The sequence below is a fragment of the Cynocephalus volans genome, chromosome 12, assembly GCF_027409185.1.
Source record: "Cynocephalus volans isolate mCynVol1 chromosome 12, mCynVol1.pri, whole genome shotgun sequence".
Lineage (NCBI taxonomy): Eukaryota > Metazoa > Chordata > Mammalia > Dermoptera > Cynocephalidae > Cynocephalus > Cynocephalus volans.
Genome location: NC_084471.1, coordinates 18,924,832 through 18,941,702, shown reverse-complemented (window position 1 = coordinate 18,941,702; position 16,871 = coordinate 18,924,832).

The following is a 16,871-nucleotide window of genomic DNA, read 5'->3' as shown; positions in this document are numbered from 1 at the left end:
ACTCAAAGACAAAGAGAGAATCTTAAAAGCTGCAAGAGAGAAGGGTGAAAATAAGGGAGCCCCAATCTGACTAACATCAGACTTTTCATCACAAACCCTAAAAGCTAGAAAGGAATGGGATGATAGATGCAAAATACTAAAAGACAGAGATTGCCAGCCAAGAATACTGCACCCTGCAAGGATATCCTTTCAAAATGAAGGGCAAATAGTATATTTCTCAAACAAACAAAAACTGGGGGAGTTCACTACCACATGACCACCCTTAAAGAAATTCTCAAGTGAGTACTGGGTTTGGTACCTGAAAAATAAGTACCACTGCCATAAAAACTCAAGAAAAATCAAAACCCACTAGTAAGATAAAAATGCTAACCATGAAGAGAAAAAAAGAGTTTACCTACAACCCAAGAAACCAACAAATACAGAAGACAAACAGTAAATCAGGAAGAAAGGAACAAAAGACACTTAAGACATCTAAACAAAAATCAATAAAATGCTAGGAGTACATCAACACTTTTCAATAACAATTCTTAATGTAAAAGGATTAAATTCCCCACTCAAAAGACACAGACTGACTGACTGGATTAAAAATGGAGGACCCAACTATATGCTGCCTTCAAGAGACCCACCTCACCTATAAAGACACACATAGACTAAGAGTGTAAGGATGGAAAAATATGTACTATGCAAATAGAAAAGAAAAATGAGCTGGAGAAGCTATTCTTATATCTGACAAAATAGACTTTAAACTAAAAGCCATAAAAGAGGTAAAGATGGCAACTTCATAATGATAAAAGGATTCATCCAACAAGAAGACATAACAATCGTTAATATATATGCACCCAATGTCGAAGCAGCCACATTTATAAAGCAAACTCTATTATACCTAAATAAGGAGATAGACACTAATACCATAATAGGGAGGGCCCTAACACTCCACTATCAATATTGGACAGAACATCTAGGCAAAGAATCAGCAGAGAAACACAAGATCTAAACAACACTCTAGACCAATTGGACTTGGCAGATATCTACACAACATTCCATCCAACAACTTCAGAATATTCATTCTTCTCATCTGCACATGGATCATTCTCCAGGATAGATCACATGTTAGGTCACAAATCAAGTCTTAACAAACTCAAAAAAATTGGAATTATCCCATATATTTTTTCAGATCACAATGGATTAAAATTAGAAATCAATAACAAATGAAATTCTGGAAACTATGCAAACACATGGAAATTAAACAGCATTCTACTTAATGACATATGGGTCCAAGAAGAAATCAAACAGGAAATCGAAAAATTTCTTGAAACTGATGAATGATACATCATACCAAAACCTGTGGGATGCTGCAAAAGCAGTACTAAGGGGGAAATTTATCACATTAAATTCTTACTTCAGAAGAATGGAAAGATGGCAAATAAACAACCTAACACTTCACCTTAAAGAACTAGAAAAACAAGAACAATCCAAACCCTAAGCTAGCAGAAGGAAAGAAATCATTAAGATCAGAGCAGAACTTAATGAAATTGAAACCCAAAAAATGATACAAAAGATCAATGAATCAACAAGTTGGTTTTTTGAAAAGATAAATAAAATTGACAAATCATTAGCATGGCTAACTAAAAAAGGAGAGAAGACCAAAATAACAAAAATTAGAAATGGAAACGGTGGTATTACCACTGATACCTCAGAAATACAAGAAATCACGAGTGACTACTATAAACAACTCTATGCCAACAAATTTGAAAATCTGGAGGAAATGGATAAATTTCTGGGCACACAAAAACTACCAAAACTGAGCCAAGACAATGTAGAAAATCTGAACAGACCAATAAGAATAAAAGAGATTGAAGCTGTTATGAGAAGGCTCCCAACAAAGAAAAGCCCAGGACCAGATGGGTTCACAGCAGAATTCTACCAAATATTCAAAGATTAATTGACACCAATTCTCTACAAACTATTCCAAAGGATTGAAACAGAGGCAATTCTCCCAAACTCATTCTATGAAGCAAACATCACCCTGATACCAAAACCAGGTAAAGTTACAACTAAAAAAGAAAACTACAGGCCAATGTCCTTGATGAATATAGATGCAAAATCCTCAATAAAATACTAGCTAACAGAATACAGCAACACATATGCAAAATTATACACCATGATCAAGTGGGATTTATTCCAGGGATGCAAGCTTGGTTCAACATATGCAAATCAATAAATGTGATACACCATATCAATAAAACCAAACACAAGGACCATATGATCATCTCTGTAGATGCTGAAAAAGTATTTGACAAAATTCAACACTCATTCATGATAAAGACTCTCTACAAGTTAGGTACAGAGGGAAAGTATCTCAACCATATATGATAAACCCACTGCCAATATATGACAAACCCACTGCCAATATCATCCTGAATGGGGAAAAGCTGAAAGCTTAAGAACAGGAACTAGACAAGGATGCCCATTCTCACCACTCCTATTCAACATAATGTTGGAAGTACTAGCCAGAGCAATCAGAGAAGAGAAGGAAATAACGGACATCCAGATTGGAAAAGATGAAGTCAAACTGTCTGTGTTTGTGGATGATATGATCCTATACATTGAACAGCCTAAAGCCTCTACAAAAAATCTCCTAGAGTTGATAAGCGATTTCAATAAAATAGCAGGATACAAAATCAACACACAAAAATCAGTAGTATTTCTATTCTACAATAGTGAACATGCAGAAAGAGAAATCAAGAAAGCTAGCCCATTTACAATAGCCACCCCCAAAATAAAATACTTAGGAATAGAGTTAACCAAGGATGTGAAAAATCTGTATAATGAGAACTATAAACCACTGTTGAGAGAAATTAAAGAGGACAAAAGAAGATGAAAAGATATCCCATGCTCTTGGATTGGAAGAATCAACATTGTGAAAAATGTCCATACTACCCAAAGTGATATACAAATTCAATGTAATTCCTATCAAAATTCCAATGACATTTTTTCAGAAATGAAAAAAACTATCCAGATATTTATATGGAATAAAAAAAGACCATGTAGGGCCAATGAAATCCCGAGCAAAAAAATAAAGCTGGAGGCATAACACTACCTGACTTTACACTATACTACAAAGCTATAATAACCAAAACAGCATGGTACTGGCATAAAAACAGACACACTGACCAATAGAATAGAATAGAGAGCCCAGAAATCAACCCACACACCTACAGTCTTATGATCTTTTACAAAGGCACCAAGCCTACACACTGGGGAAGAGACTGCCTCTTCAGCAAATGGTGCTGGGATAACTGGATATCCATATGCAGGAGAATGAAACTAGACCCATACCTCTCAACATATAGCAAAATCAACTCAAAATGGATTAAAGAATTAAATATAAACCCTGAAACAATAAAACTTCTTAAAGAAAACATAGGAGAAACTCTCCAGGAAGTGGGACTGGACACAGACTTCATGAATATGACCCCAAAAGCATGGGCAACCAAAGGAAAAATAAACTAATGGGATTATATCAAACTAAAAAGCTTCTGCGCAGCAAAAGAAACAATTAACAGAGTTAAAAGACAACCAACAGAGTGGGAGAAAATATTTGCAAAATACACATCTGACAAAGGACTAATATCCAGAATATACAAGAAACTGAAACAACATTACAACAACAACAACAACAAAAAACAAGTAACCCAATTAAAAAATGGGCAAAGGAGCTAAATAGGTATTTCTCAAAGGAAGATATACAAATGGCCAATAGACACATGAACAAATGCTCAACATCACTCAGCATTCGGGAAATGCAAATCAAAACCACACTGAGATTCCATCTCAGCCCAGTTAGGATGGCTAATATCCAAAAGACTGTGAATGATAAGTGCCAGCAAGATTGTGGAGAAAAAGAAACTCTCATACATTGTTGGTGGGACTGCAAAATGGTGCAGTCTCTATGGAAAATGGTATGGAGGTTCCTGAAACAATTGCAGATAGATCTACCATATGACCCAGCTATCCCACTGCTGGGAATATGCCCAGAGGAATGGAAATCATCAAGTTGAAGGTATACCTGTTCTTCAGTGTTCATCGCAGCACTCTTTACAATAGCTAAGAGTTGGTACCAGCCCAAATGTCCATCATCAGATGAGCGGATACAGAAAATGTGGTATATCTACACAATGGAATACTACTCAGCTATAAAAAAGAATGAAATACTGCCATTTTCAACAACATGCATGAACCTAGAGAAAATTTTATTAAGTGAAACGAGTCGGGCATAGAAAGAGAAATATCACATGTTCTCACTTATTTGTGGGAGCTAAAAATAAATAAATAAATACACAAATAAATTGGGGGGGAGGGAAGAAGACACAACAATTACAATTCTTTGAAGCTGTTACGACAAGCGAACAGATATAAGGTCATTGGGAGGGACGGGGGGGAGGGAGGTTTCGGTGATGGGCCACAATAATCAACCACAGTGTATATTGATAAAATAAAATTAAACTAAAAATAAATAAAGATAGAAAAATCATGAGTGGAGTTGGCTTTATACATGCCCTCTCTTCATTTATTGAACTTGTCTAATGATTTTTTTCCTATATTGCATTAATGTGGTGAATTATATTGATTTATTAATTTTGAATATAAAACCAACCTTGCATTGGTAGAATAAATCCAATTTATTTGTCATATATTATTCTTTTATATATAGTTAGTTCATATTTGGTTACAATATTTTCATCTATGTTTATGGGAGACATTAATTTTTAATTCTTATAATGAATTAAATTCTTTAATTCTTTAATTGTTCTAATTCATAATTCTTATAATGTCGTCGTTGGATTTTATTTTCAAGGTTATGTTGGCATTATAAGATAAAATGGAGGGCTGGCTGGTTAGCTGACTTGGTTAGAGTGTGGTGCTGATAATACCAAGCTCACAGTTTCAGCTCTCCATGCCTAACAGTAGCCAGAAAAAAAACCCTAAAAAACAAACAAAGATGAAATGGGATTTATTTTTTCTTTTATTTAAAGGAGATTATTTAAGATTACTGTTATTTCTCTTTTAAATATTTAGAAGAATTCACCCATGAAGCCATCTGGGCTTGAAGATTTCTTGGTGAAGGCTCTAAATTACATATTTAATTTTTAAATTAGATAGAGGACTCTTCTCAGATTTTAAAGAAAATTTTGTTTAATATTATTATTCCTTTGTCAGTTTTTAAAAGTTCTTTCTTTCCTGTTTTCCTACTTTCCTTCCTTCCTTCCCTTCTTTTTTTCTTTCTTTCTTTCCTTCAGGATGTCTTCATTTATTCTAAATTTTCAGGAAAAGCCCCAGAATTCTTTGATATTTCTGAAAATACCCAGTTAAGACAAATGGACTAATGAGGTGAGCAATAAAGCATAGTCACCAAGTCCACTACTGCTTAGTGGTTAAGAGCATGAACTCTGGTACTCTTCTACTCTTTAGTCCTCTTTAAAAATAAGTTTTAAGTGCAAACAAAGCAAAAATCTTTGTTTATTCAGCTTCCGTATCAGAACCCTGAACAGTCAATCGACAGGGAATTGCAAGGTTAGAATTTTCAGCTTCTTAGCTTTCTGCTGTGTGCAAATGCTTTGAGGGAAACGAGTGTTGGGCTCACTTCCCATGCCTCTCTTCTCTCAGGGATCTTGGTCCCTCAATTCTTGGCTGCCTGGGCTATAATTTTGATCTCCTCAGCTCTGTGAGATTGTCGAAAGCTTTGCTGGAATCTCTGCCCTGAACAGTCACCTTCTGCCTGAATTCCTTGCATATGCCATTAGGGGAAAGAGAGGACTGCGCTGGCTCACCTCTGTGGTTCTCTGCTCTCCAGGCTTTTGACTTCTGGCATGTGGCTGCCTCAGTAACTCTCTGACTTTCCTCGTTTTTCTTGGCATAAACATTGGTTTGCTGCAAGCTACCTGATACAGGTAAAAGTAGACATCAGAATATATCTTTTTTTTGTTATTGTTAATTTCTCACTTGAACTAACTTTTTTTTTTTTTTTTTTTGTCGTTTTTCCGTGACCGGCACAATTAACCAATTGCTTAAGTGTCTTAACTGATAAGATGAAATCTGCTACTGTGAAGATGATGATATTAATGGTGATAATAGCAACTTAACATTCATCAGTAAGTCGCTAGGTGCCACATTCTATATTGAAATATTTATATGTACTCTCTCATTTTATCTTTAGATGAGAAACTGAGTTCAGAGTAACTTGCTCATACTCACAAGGTCATGAATTACGGGACAAGGCTACCTGATACTAGAGGCAGTACATTTACATGGTCTTCAAAAGGTATTTAGAATGTGTTTACTATTCCAGTTGATGTCTTTGGGTTAGTGGGATATGAAGGGCTAATTGTGGACAGATGAAACTGTTTGGAGGTCTAGAATAGGATGCAGGGGAGCCAGACTAGAGCCATGAAGGGGCAGACTCCTGCCATGGGGAAGATTGACTTCTTGCCTAAAGAAAAGAGAGTTTCTAGTTCCAAAATACTATATTTTCTCCAGTCAGAAATTTCGTATTTCTTATTTTTATGTTTTTAAAAAGAGGATGCATCTTCTAATAGTTGTCAAAAGAAACTTGTCACCTACCCAGTCCTGGAGTCAACTGTGGCAGAGCTGTCATTTCTAGTACATGTGCAAACTTCCTGTATTCGTCTGGTTGTCATTTCGGTTGAGTTATTTGACTTGGTAGCACTTTACAGGGTTTATTATAACTTAATGCTGCCCACATATGAAGTATCTTCAAAAAACTTACACTAGGATTAAGCACTGAAACAAGAATTTGCTGAATTTGTAGGTTTTCCATCATGAAGGAAATACCATCAATGCAGTTAAAATAGTCAAATATTTTGGACTACAGCATAAGACTTTTTGAAGCCAACAATGGTTGGTGTGACAGATTTATGTGTCAGGAAGGACATCAAGTACCCAATGTCTAACAGTCAAAAGCTTCAGGCTGACTTTCAAGAGAAGCTACTTAACTTCCAGGAATGTATAATTCAGTTAAGGACAGAGCAGAACAACGAATTTATCCCAATTGGAAATGCAAACAAACTTCAGTATTTTTTAAATTAATTAATTTTATTTTAACATTTACTTGCACATTTTTGTGGGATATAGTGTGTGGTTTCAATACATGCACACACTGCACAATGATTCACTCAGGGTGGATAGCACACTTCCCCTCCCCTGCATTCCTCTCCCCTCCCAAACTTCAGTACTTTTTGGAAATCACTCTGTTAGTCAAAAGTTTGTAAAAAGGTCAAGATCAATGATTCAGTCACGGAAAAAACTATAGCCTGTTTGTTAAAATGCGGATCTAGCACCATACTGCCCGGGCTTAAGCCTTTGTTCTGCCTCTCAGTAACTTGGGAATCTTGGACACCTCTCTCTGCCTTGGTGTCCTCAACTGTACTTGGAGATAATAATATCATCCACCCAATAGAGTTGTCTTGAGGACTAAGAGTCAGTCCAAGTAAACGTTAAGAAGAATGCTTGGCGAATGGCACGTGCTCAATAAAGGTTAGCCATTAGGACAAACAGCAATCGCTCCCAGTCCTATGCCTAATGTTGTGCCTGACTTTCCATGGCCAAAGTGATTAATATAGTGTTTAGATTCTAAATTTGAAGAGGATTTAGGGGTAAATTTTGAATGTGATATTGATGAAGCCAGAGGTATTCAAGTATATGGATAAATGTGTGCTGTTGTCAGCCACTGAAGGTTTTATTTGTTGTTATTGTGTTTTGCTATATCTAATGTGGTGTGTACTTTATTTTTTTCCACAGAGCTGGTGTTAAATTACATTTTTAATAATTGAAATCTGTAAACCCTTCTCCACCAGCCCTGTAGTTCATGCATGGGCTATTGCAGTTAACTCATAGCTGGTCTCCCCGTGTATTCTTTTGCCTCATTGCAGTCTTTGCTACACACAAATGACAGATGCCTTTAGTAAATGCAGATAGGATTATGTTGCTCTCCACTGAAAAGTCTTCAGGATCTCCCTACTGCTCTCAGAATAAAACCCCAAGTCCTTAATATGGTCCTCTGAATCTACCCTGTTGTGCCACCTTTCTGGCCTTGCTGTGTCCTGACGCTTCTCACTTGATGTCCTCCACCCTGTCAGTCCTTTCCAAAGGCCAAGCTTGTCTTGCTCGGAACCTTTGCTCCTCTCTTGTATCTGTCAGGATTCCCCAGAGAAACAGAACCAAGAGGACATACCGCTATATAACAGGAAATTCATTATGGGAGCTGGCTCACGTGATTACGGAGGCAAAGAAGTCCCATGATCTGCTGACTGTAGGCTGGAGAAGCTGATGGTGTAATTCAGTCTGAGTCCATAGGCCTGAGAACCTGGAGCTTTAATATCTGAGGGCAGGAGAAGACAGATGTCCCAGCTCCAGAAGAGAGATAATTTGTCTTTCTTTTGCCTTTTTATTCTATCCTGGCCCTCAATGGATTGGATGGTGCCTGCCCACATTGGTGGGGGCAAATCTTCCTTTTTTAGTCCACTAATCCAAATGCCAATCTCTTCCAGAAACACCCTCACAATCATACCCAGAAATAATGTTCTACCAGCCCAGTCTAGTTGACCCCTAAAATTAATCATCACACCAGCTAACTGCTGCCCTCCTTGAGATATTAGCTGAAGTGTCATTCCTCAAAGACAGTTTCTGATGTTAGGTCTAAACTGACATTATGTTACAATCTCTCCCACTTTCTTTTTATAGCACTTACAATGGTTTGTTATTCTTAATTCCTTTGGGTAACTATTTGATTAATGCTATTCCTGCACGAGCTCTTAAGTTCCACAAGGGCATGGACTGTGCATTTTTTAAAAGCGTTAAATTCCTAGTGCCTGGCATGTGCATGCACACACACTCTCTCTCTCTATATATATGTATATACACACATACACATATAAACACAATATGTAGACGAATAGATATAGGTGGATATAAAACATATATATATTTTATTAAAATGCAATATACATAAAGCAATACACAAACTTAAAATGTCAGCTAGATAAATGTTTACAAAATAAATATTTCCATGTTACTAGCACCCAAATCAAGAAACAGACATTATGAACACCCAGAAGTCTCTCTTGGGCCCCTCCTAGTCATTCCCTAAAGGCAACCAGTATTTGGATTTTTCCCATCAGAGATGAATTTTGCTTGTTTTGAGCTTTCTGTGAATAAAATTATAGGCACATACTTTTCGGTCTGGCTTCTTTTGCTCAACATTATGTATGTGAGATTTATCCATGTTGTTCATGTCCTCCTAGTTCTTTTTCATTGGTGTATTGCAGTCTATTGTCTGAAGATACCACAATTTATTTACCCATTATACTATTGATAGACAGCTGGGTGGTTTCCAGTTTGGGGCTATAACCCATAATGTTGTTATGAGCATTCTTTTGCATGTCCTCTGGCAGACATACGCACTTATTTCCTGTGGGTTGTAACCATGAGCGCAATTGCTGCAAAGCTGCATCATATGTTTTGTCCAATGCATAGTCACCAAATTGGAAAAATCATGCAAAAATTAATGTAGGATGGGGAATGCTTGCCTGTATTTCTGATGAGGATTTTGCCAGAGTTCTGTACTTCACTTTAGTCTCTTTTTTGTGAAGTGTTTATGAACCACGAAGATTCTCAAAGATGGATGGATGCAAATTGGCTGTCACAAAGCATGGAAAGAATTTACAGGGAGAAGGAGGTCTCAATTCAGAGGTGCAAGGCCTCTTTTCTGGTGCCCGCTGAGAAGTGCTGAGCTTGGAGAGTCATACTGGCTGGGGTCCTGTTCAGCTTTCTCTACCCATCCGCTCCCTTTCCTCTCTCCTTGGTCTTGCACCATTTGGTCCTTTCTTACTTCTGGAGGAATGGGTTCTAGGGATCAAGTTGCAAACATATCAGTGCACCACTGCTCATAGTGCACTGGGCTCAGCAGGTTGGAAGGTGATCAACCCATTTGCAAGGGGTTGTTTGTTACATATGATTGAAGGCTGGGCGCCAGGACGGGGCTGACTTAGAATTAGACTCTGGGTAGTGGTGGAAAGAGCTCTCTGCTCAAGAATATCTCCCCCTTTGGTGTGACAGTGACAGACTCCACGATGACTTCTCTTCTCTTTGGCTAATCAGGGTCCTTTCCAGTAGCAACCCTGCCATCTCATCCAATGCTGGCTGCAAAGGCATCGCCCGAGTGCATGGATCTTAGTTGCTCAGTAACATACTCAGAGTCTGGAGGAAGCCATTTCTTCCTCTTCTCAGATGGCTTTTCAGGCAATACTGAATCTCCCTTTCCTGAATGTTTGCAGTCCACTCTCCCTTGGTTTTCCTCTCTCCTCCCTGTCCTCCCCTCTTCTCCTGGGGTCTTGTCTTTATCTTGAGCATCTCAGGCTGGAAGTAACATTTTCAGTGCCCTCCTACCTCCTCTGCCCCCTATGCTAGTAAGTACCTTTGCCCTAGACTCTCACCTACTTCTAAGAAGAGCAGTCAAAAGATAAAGACCCGGAGCTCTCATTAGGACTGATTGTTGCCCCTAAAGCACCACTTTGATTCATTATTATCCTAAAATTCTCCTCCCCACCAAGGTTGAGGATTGGCTGAAGTGGGTGGAAGAGTCTAACACTGAAGACTTCTTTTTAAAAAAGAAACAAAGCTAATTTTTAAAAATCAGATTTATTGAAATATACGTAACACATAGTAAAATTTACCTTTTCTTGGATGTACAGTACAGTGAGTTATGACAAATGTATACAGTCATGTAACCACCACTATAATTGAGATACAGAACTTTTCTCTCTCTTTAAAAAGTGCCCTGGGGTTCCAGCACAGTCAGCGACCCCTCAGCCCCCCTGGGGCCGGGGGAGTCTGTCTTTTATAGCACAAATGACCCTAAGAATGCCACACTAGTCAGTCTGGAATACATGGCTATGGGGATAGGTCTCTGTTTGTTCTAGATGGGAGGCATCAGGGGAGTGCAAGTTGAAGATGGAGTGGCTGGTGCTGAATGTAACTTAGTCCCAGGGATGAGATTCTGGCTGGAGCATCAGGGGATTGAGATTGGGGTCTGGAAGGAAAACTTGGAGAAGCATGACCAGGAAGTGAACGCAAGCTGGGTGTGGATTGGGGGTTGGAGGGAGGGGTGAAACCAGAAATCAAGATGCAAGAACTCAGCATCCAACATGGAGTCCATTGGGTTCTTTGGGCTGGGCCTTCACTAGACTTAAAATGTCAAAAGTGTCACCTGACTGAAGGAATACGGGCTTGGGATCAGGAAAGAGAACACAAAAGCGGGTGGTCTGGGTGGTACTGAGACTTGCTGATTTCATGTTGGGTGTGTGTGTATGTGTGCGAGTGTGCATGTGGGTGTACACACACGTGTATGTGTGTGTGCATATGCATGAATGTGCATGCACACATGTATTTGTGCACTTGTGAGTGTGCATGCGCATGCCTGTATGTGCATTGCATGTGTATGAGAGTGTATGCACTGTGTAAATGTGCATGTATATCTGTGTGAGTGTGCATGTGTGTGAATGTGCATGCACATGTGTATATGTGCATGTGTGTATGTGTGTGCATATGGAGACTGTGGCGAGCCATTGGACCATCTGGAGACATATTAGCTGCCCCACATTCTTAGCCTGCGGGAAAGCTTGGAGCTGGGCCCACCAGGAGCCTCTTCTCTCCTTGCACTGGAGCCCCCCTGTGTTGCCTCACCAACAAGCCCATGCTGGAGCCCAGTGGAGCAGTGTGGGCTGACAACCCAGCTGCACACGCACACGCCGTCACCCCGGCTGGAGCAACCGCACATTCTCAGACGCTCTATGTCATGGAAAGAAAGGTGAAGTACTACATCTGCTCTGCTCTGCTCTCCCCAAACATTACTGCTCCGGCAACAAAAGGGGGGGCACACTGGTGAGAGACTCTCTCTTCTCTTGGAGGGTGGGGAGATTCTTTCAGATCCTGGAATCCACGGTGATATTAAGTTTGAGGAATTTTTCAAATCATCCTCATGCATAAGCATCTGCTAAACACCCTTCTGCAGGTGGTGTTCATTGAGGCTTGGTCTGAGGAGGGAAACTCTGCAGGTTGTGATCTTATATAGTTAAGCACTGGAGGAGACAAGAACATGCTTTTGTTCCATAGCATGTTCCCATAGCTGTTTGCTTTAATTGATGAACCCGCTCAGGTGTCATGCTAGGTGTCGGAAAGAGAGCAGTGATCAAGCCCGGCAAGGTCTCGGTCCTCATGGGCCATGGCCTGGTGGGAGTGGGCACCTGTCCTGAGTAAGACCTGTAGGAGGCTCTCTGATGGGCTCCCCTGTGGCTGTGACTGATTGATTGCTTCCATGGTCCCAGTGAATGACTTCTCTGTGCCTGTGCCCTTTACAAAATCACTTTGCAGCTCCTTCCATTGAGAGGTGGAGCCTATTGCCCATCCTTGAATCTGGCCTCCCCTTGTGACTTGCTTCACTTCGCCACCCACCCCCTTCCCTCCTCTCTGCAAAAAGGGAGACGTACCTTGCTCCTGCCTCTTCTTAGAAGCTGAGGAGGGGACGCCAACTGAGAGCCACGGTCTCAGGAGACGCGGTGCATCTCTCCTCTTTCTTAGAGCCCTGCCTCTTCCTGGTGACCAAGCTTGGCCTTGTCACTAGAAGATGCTAGTCCACGTGGAGCTCATTTGTCCAACTAGAAGGCATTCTAGACCAGTCAACAGCCAGCTGATTCCCAGACACGTGAGAGTCCCGCCTGGAGCAGCAAGCACATGACTAGGCCTTACTCAGAGCAGCAGGACTGCCCAGCTGACCTGCAGACACGTGAGCGGTCATAAACCCTGGGTTCCCACTGAGCAAGGCCCTCTGCCTTCACTCACGGCTGCAGCAAGGCTCCAACTTTCTGGAAGCTCAGGAAGCACCTGGTCCCCCAAAGAACCCCCTTGCAACAGGATCTCCCCTCTTCCTCCATCCTCAGCTTTAAACCATCGCCTGTATGAGGCAGCAAGAACAATTGCAATGATGTCTAGAGCGTTTCATGAGCTGTTTTACAGGGAGGAGAGCAACATGGCAAAATCTGCACCGTGGATATTTATTTTCCTAACACCACTTAGCAGGGGCTGGTTGTGGAAAGAGGTGGTCTGCTAGACTTCTCTGCACTGGGGACAGGGTGGGAGAGCCGAGTGGACACTTAAGAAGGGGGAGAAGCAAGGCACGTCCCCCTTTTTGCAGAGGGGAGGGAAGGGAGTGGACGGTGAGGGGAAAGGATACAGGTCTGTCCAGATGCAGATTGTGGAGTAGTTCAGAAATTAGTCTCTCTGAGCCTTCATTTCTTCATTGCTCCATTCGTCCACTCAACACAGCTTGTTTAATTAAAAACGTTTTAAAAATATAATTGTATACATTTCAAGTGTTCAACATGATGGTTTCATATACAGAGTGAAATGATTACTACAGTCAAGCAAATTAACGCATCCATCTCTTTACGTGGTCACCGTGATTTTGGAGGTGAGAGCACCTGAAGTCTGTGCTCTCAGCGATTTCCAGTATTCAGTACAGCAGTACTGATTACAGTCCTCATGCTGTGCATTAGATCTCTAGACTTATTCCTCCTACATAACTGGGATTTTGGGTCCTTTGACTGACGTCTTCCCTTCCATCCCCTCCCCCACCCCTCCCCACCCCAGCCCCAAGTAACCACCATTCTACTCTCTGCTTCTGAGTTCAACTTTGTAGATTCCACATATAAGTAAGATTATGCAGTATTTTTCTTTCCATGTCTGGCTTATTTTATTTAGCACAATGTCCTCCAGGTTCATCCGTGTTGTCACAAATGATAGGATTTCCTTCTTTTTTAAGGCTGAATAATATTCCACAGATATACAACAATTTATTTATACATTTATCTGTAGATGGACATGTAGCTTGTTTCCATATCTTGGCTATTGTGAACAGTGCTGCAATGAACATGGGAGTGCAGATATCTTTACAATATACTGATTTCAATTCGTTTGGATATATACGCCTAAGTGGGATTGCTGGTTCATATGGTAGTTCTATTTTTAGTCTTTTGAGGAACTTCCATACTGTTTTCCACACTGGCTGCACCAATTTATGTTCTTATCAACAGTATATAAGGGTTCCCTTTTCCTCACATCCTCACCAACATTTATTATCCCTTGTCTTTTTGATAATAGCCACCCTAACAGGTGTGAGGTGCTATCTCATTTTGTTTTTGATTTGCATTTCCCTGATAATCAGTAATAATGAGCATTTTTTTCCTTCTACCTGTTGGCCATTCTTCATTGGAAGAACATCTGTTTAGGTCCTTTGCCTACTTTTAAGAATGCAAGCCTTTTTTAAGGATTTTTTTTTTTTCTATTGAGTTGGCTGAGTTCTTTATATATCTGAGGTATTAACCTCTTATCAGATATGTAGTTTGTAAGTATTTTCTCCCAATCCGTAGGTTGCCTTCTCATTTTGTTGATTGTTTCTGTGGCTGTGCAAAAGCCCTTTAGTGTGACGTAACACAGCTCTCGTGAGCATCCACTCTGTGCTGGGCACATGCTAAGCACTACCGTTACCGTGGTGACCAAGGTGAGCATCTTTTCTGTCCTCATGAAGCTCATGCTCCAGACAGGTGGACATCACTATGCAGGGATGGACGTGGTGACACTTGCACAGAGACACATGGGAGTCTACTGGACTGAGTGGGTCTCTAACAAATTCTGACAATGCTGGCCCAGAGCAGGGCCTCCAAACATTCTTATTACTTCTCTCCATGTGTGTTTTGAAAACCACACATATTTTTTGTGGAATATTTTTTTTTTTTTTGAATAGTGCTTTAGTGCATGGGTTAGCAAACTTTTTCTGGAAGGGGCCAAATGTACATATTTTAGGTTGTGTGAGCTATATGGTGTATTAGTTTTCTATGCTGGGTAACAACTTATCACAAACTTAGCAGCTTAAACAACACACATTCGTTATCTCACAGTTTCAGTTGAACAGGGTCTGGGCATAGCTTAGCTGAGTCCTCTGCTCAGGGTCTCAAAGGTTGCTATCCATCGGGTGGCTGGGCTGCATTCTCATCTGGAGGCTCAGCTTGGGAAGGAGCTATATCTAAGTTCACATGGTTGTTGGCAGAATTAAGTTCCCTCTGTTTATAGGACTGAGGTCTGTAGTTCCTAGGGACCTCCAGCAATTCCTTGCCATGTGGCCCTCTCTGTTGGTAGTTCGCATTGTAGCAGCAGGGCAGCCGGAGAGTCCCTTCAGTCTGCTAAGACAAAGTCTCACATAAGGAAACATAACCAAGGGAGTGACACCCCATCATTTTTGTCATAGTCTATTGGTTAGGAGCTGGTCACAGGTTCCACTCATACCCAAGGGCATGACTCATTGTGGGTCACCTCAGGGTGTATCTGCCATATAAACTGTATGACAACTACTTGACTTTGCCTTTATAATGTGAAAGCAGCCATAGACAATGTATAAGCACATGAACATAGTTATGTTTCAATAAAACTTTATTTGCAAAAAAAGGCTGAGGGCCAGATTTAGCTCATGGACTACAGTTTGCCAACCCCTCATTTTTGGAGAAATAACATTGGCATACACCAAGAGATTTTTATAAGGATGTGATTCATGACTTCACTTAATATACTCTTTATGGTCAATCTTGGAATAAATTTTTTTCTGGTAACTGTGTTTTTCTTGAGCAACTGGCTGGTTTTAATCTCACAAACAGTACAATTTGTGAAAGAAATTATTCAAGTAAAATATACTGACAAAAGCATGCCGAACACTGATTTTTAAAATTTGATTGGGTTTTATTCTTCACTTTGGCTGCTGGGAAGCTCAGAGCCACCACAGTAGAGCCATTCTTTCCAAATGTAAAGGACTGTATGATATGCATTTTCTGTATTTGCCTTGTTCTTGGCTCCATTTAATGTTGCAGTCTTGATGTCTCGTCTTTCTCTCCAATATAAATTCATATAATCTTGATGCATGGTGTGTGTCTAAATCTTAAATCCTATCTGAGTAAGGTGAGGAAAATGTTTTATGAAAGAATAAAGTATGGTTCTTTAGTATGTGTGGTGCACTGGAATGTGAATATCCCCTATATTCAAATTAGAACAGGTAGTAATTCAGTGGAAGGACCTTCAAATTCTCTTCTTATGATTTTAAACCTGAGGACAGAGTTGAAAAATTCATCCACAGGAGATATTGCTGGTTTCTTCTCACTGATCCTAAACCTTGGTTTGGAGGAGAGGATTGATCCCAGCTCGTGGACATTGCAGGCTGCACTGGGCTGCACCTGGGTGGGGCTGGGCCAGGGCAGAGACCATAGCTCAGTGTTTCTGGACCCGTGAGATCACAAGCTACACCGTACAAGGGTGCCATTGTGCCTGGGGCCTCTGTGGTGATCTCACTGCTGGGATGTCTCCCTCCAAGGTTTCTTGCAGCCTGGGGAAGGCAGCTGGGGAATGGTTCTCCAGTGAAATCATTGGCCCAAACCACAGCTGTTAGCCTCACCCTGCACACACAGGTCCCATCCTAATCTCCCAGAGACGGTGCTGAGGGGCAAGCAGACTGCCTTAGCGGGCAGCGGTGATGCTGGGCCTTCTGGCCCAAGTGGCCTGCAGTAGCTCAGCTCAGGTGGCCTCACCAGAGAAACCTGGCTCTTCCCAGGAACTGAATCAGGAGGCCAGCTCTCCAAAGACAAAGAACTTTGGCTGTCCTTCCCCTTCCAAGCCATGGATGCCCTGGAGTCTTGGGATTTTCCTTGAGGGCAAGGAGGGTTGTAGATGTGTGCATGACTGAAATGACTCCTAAGTGT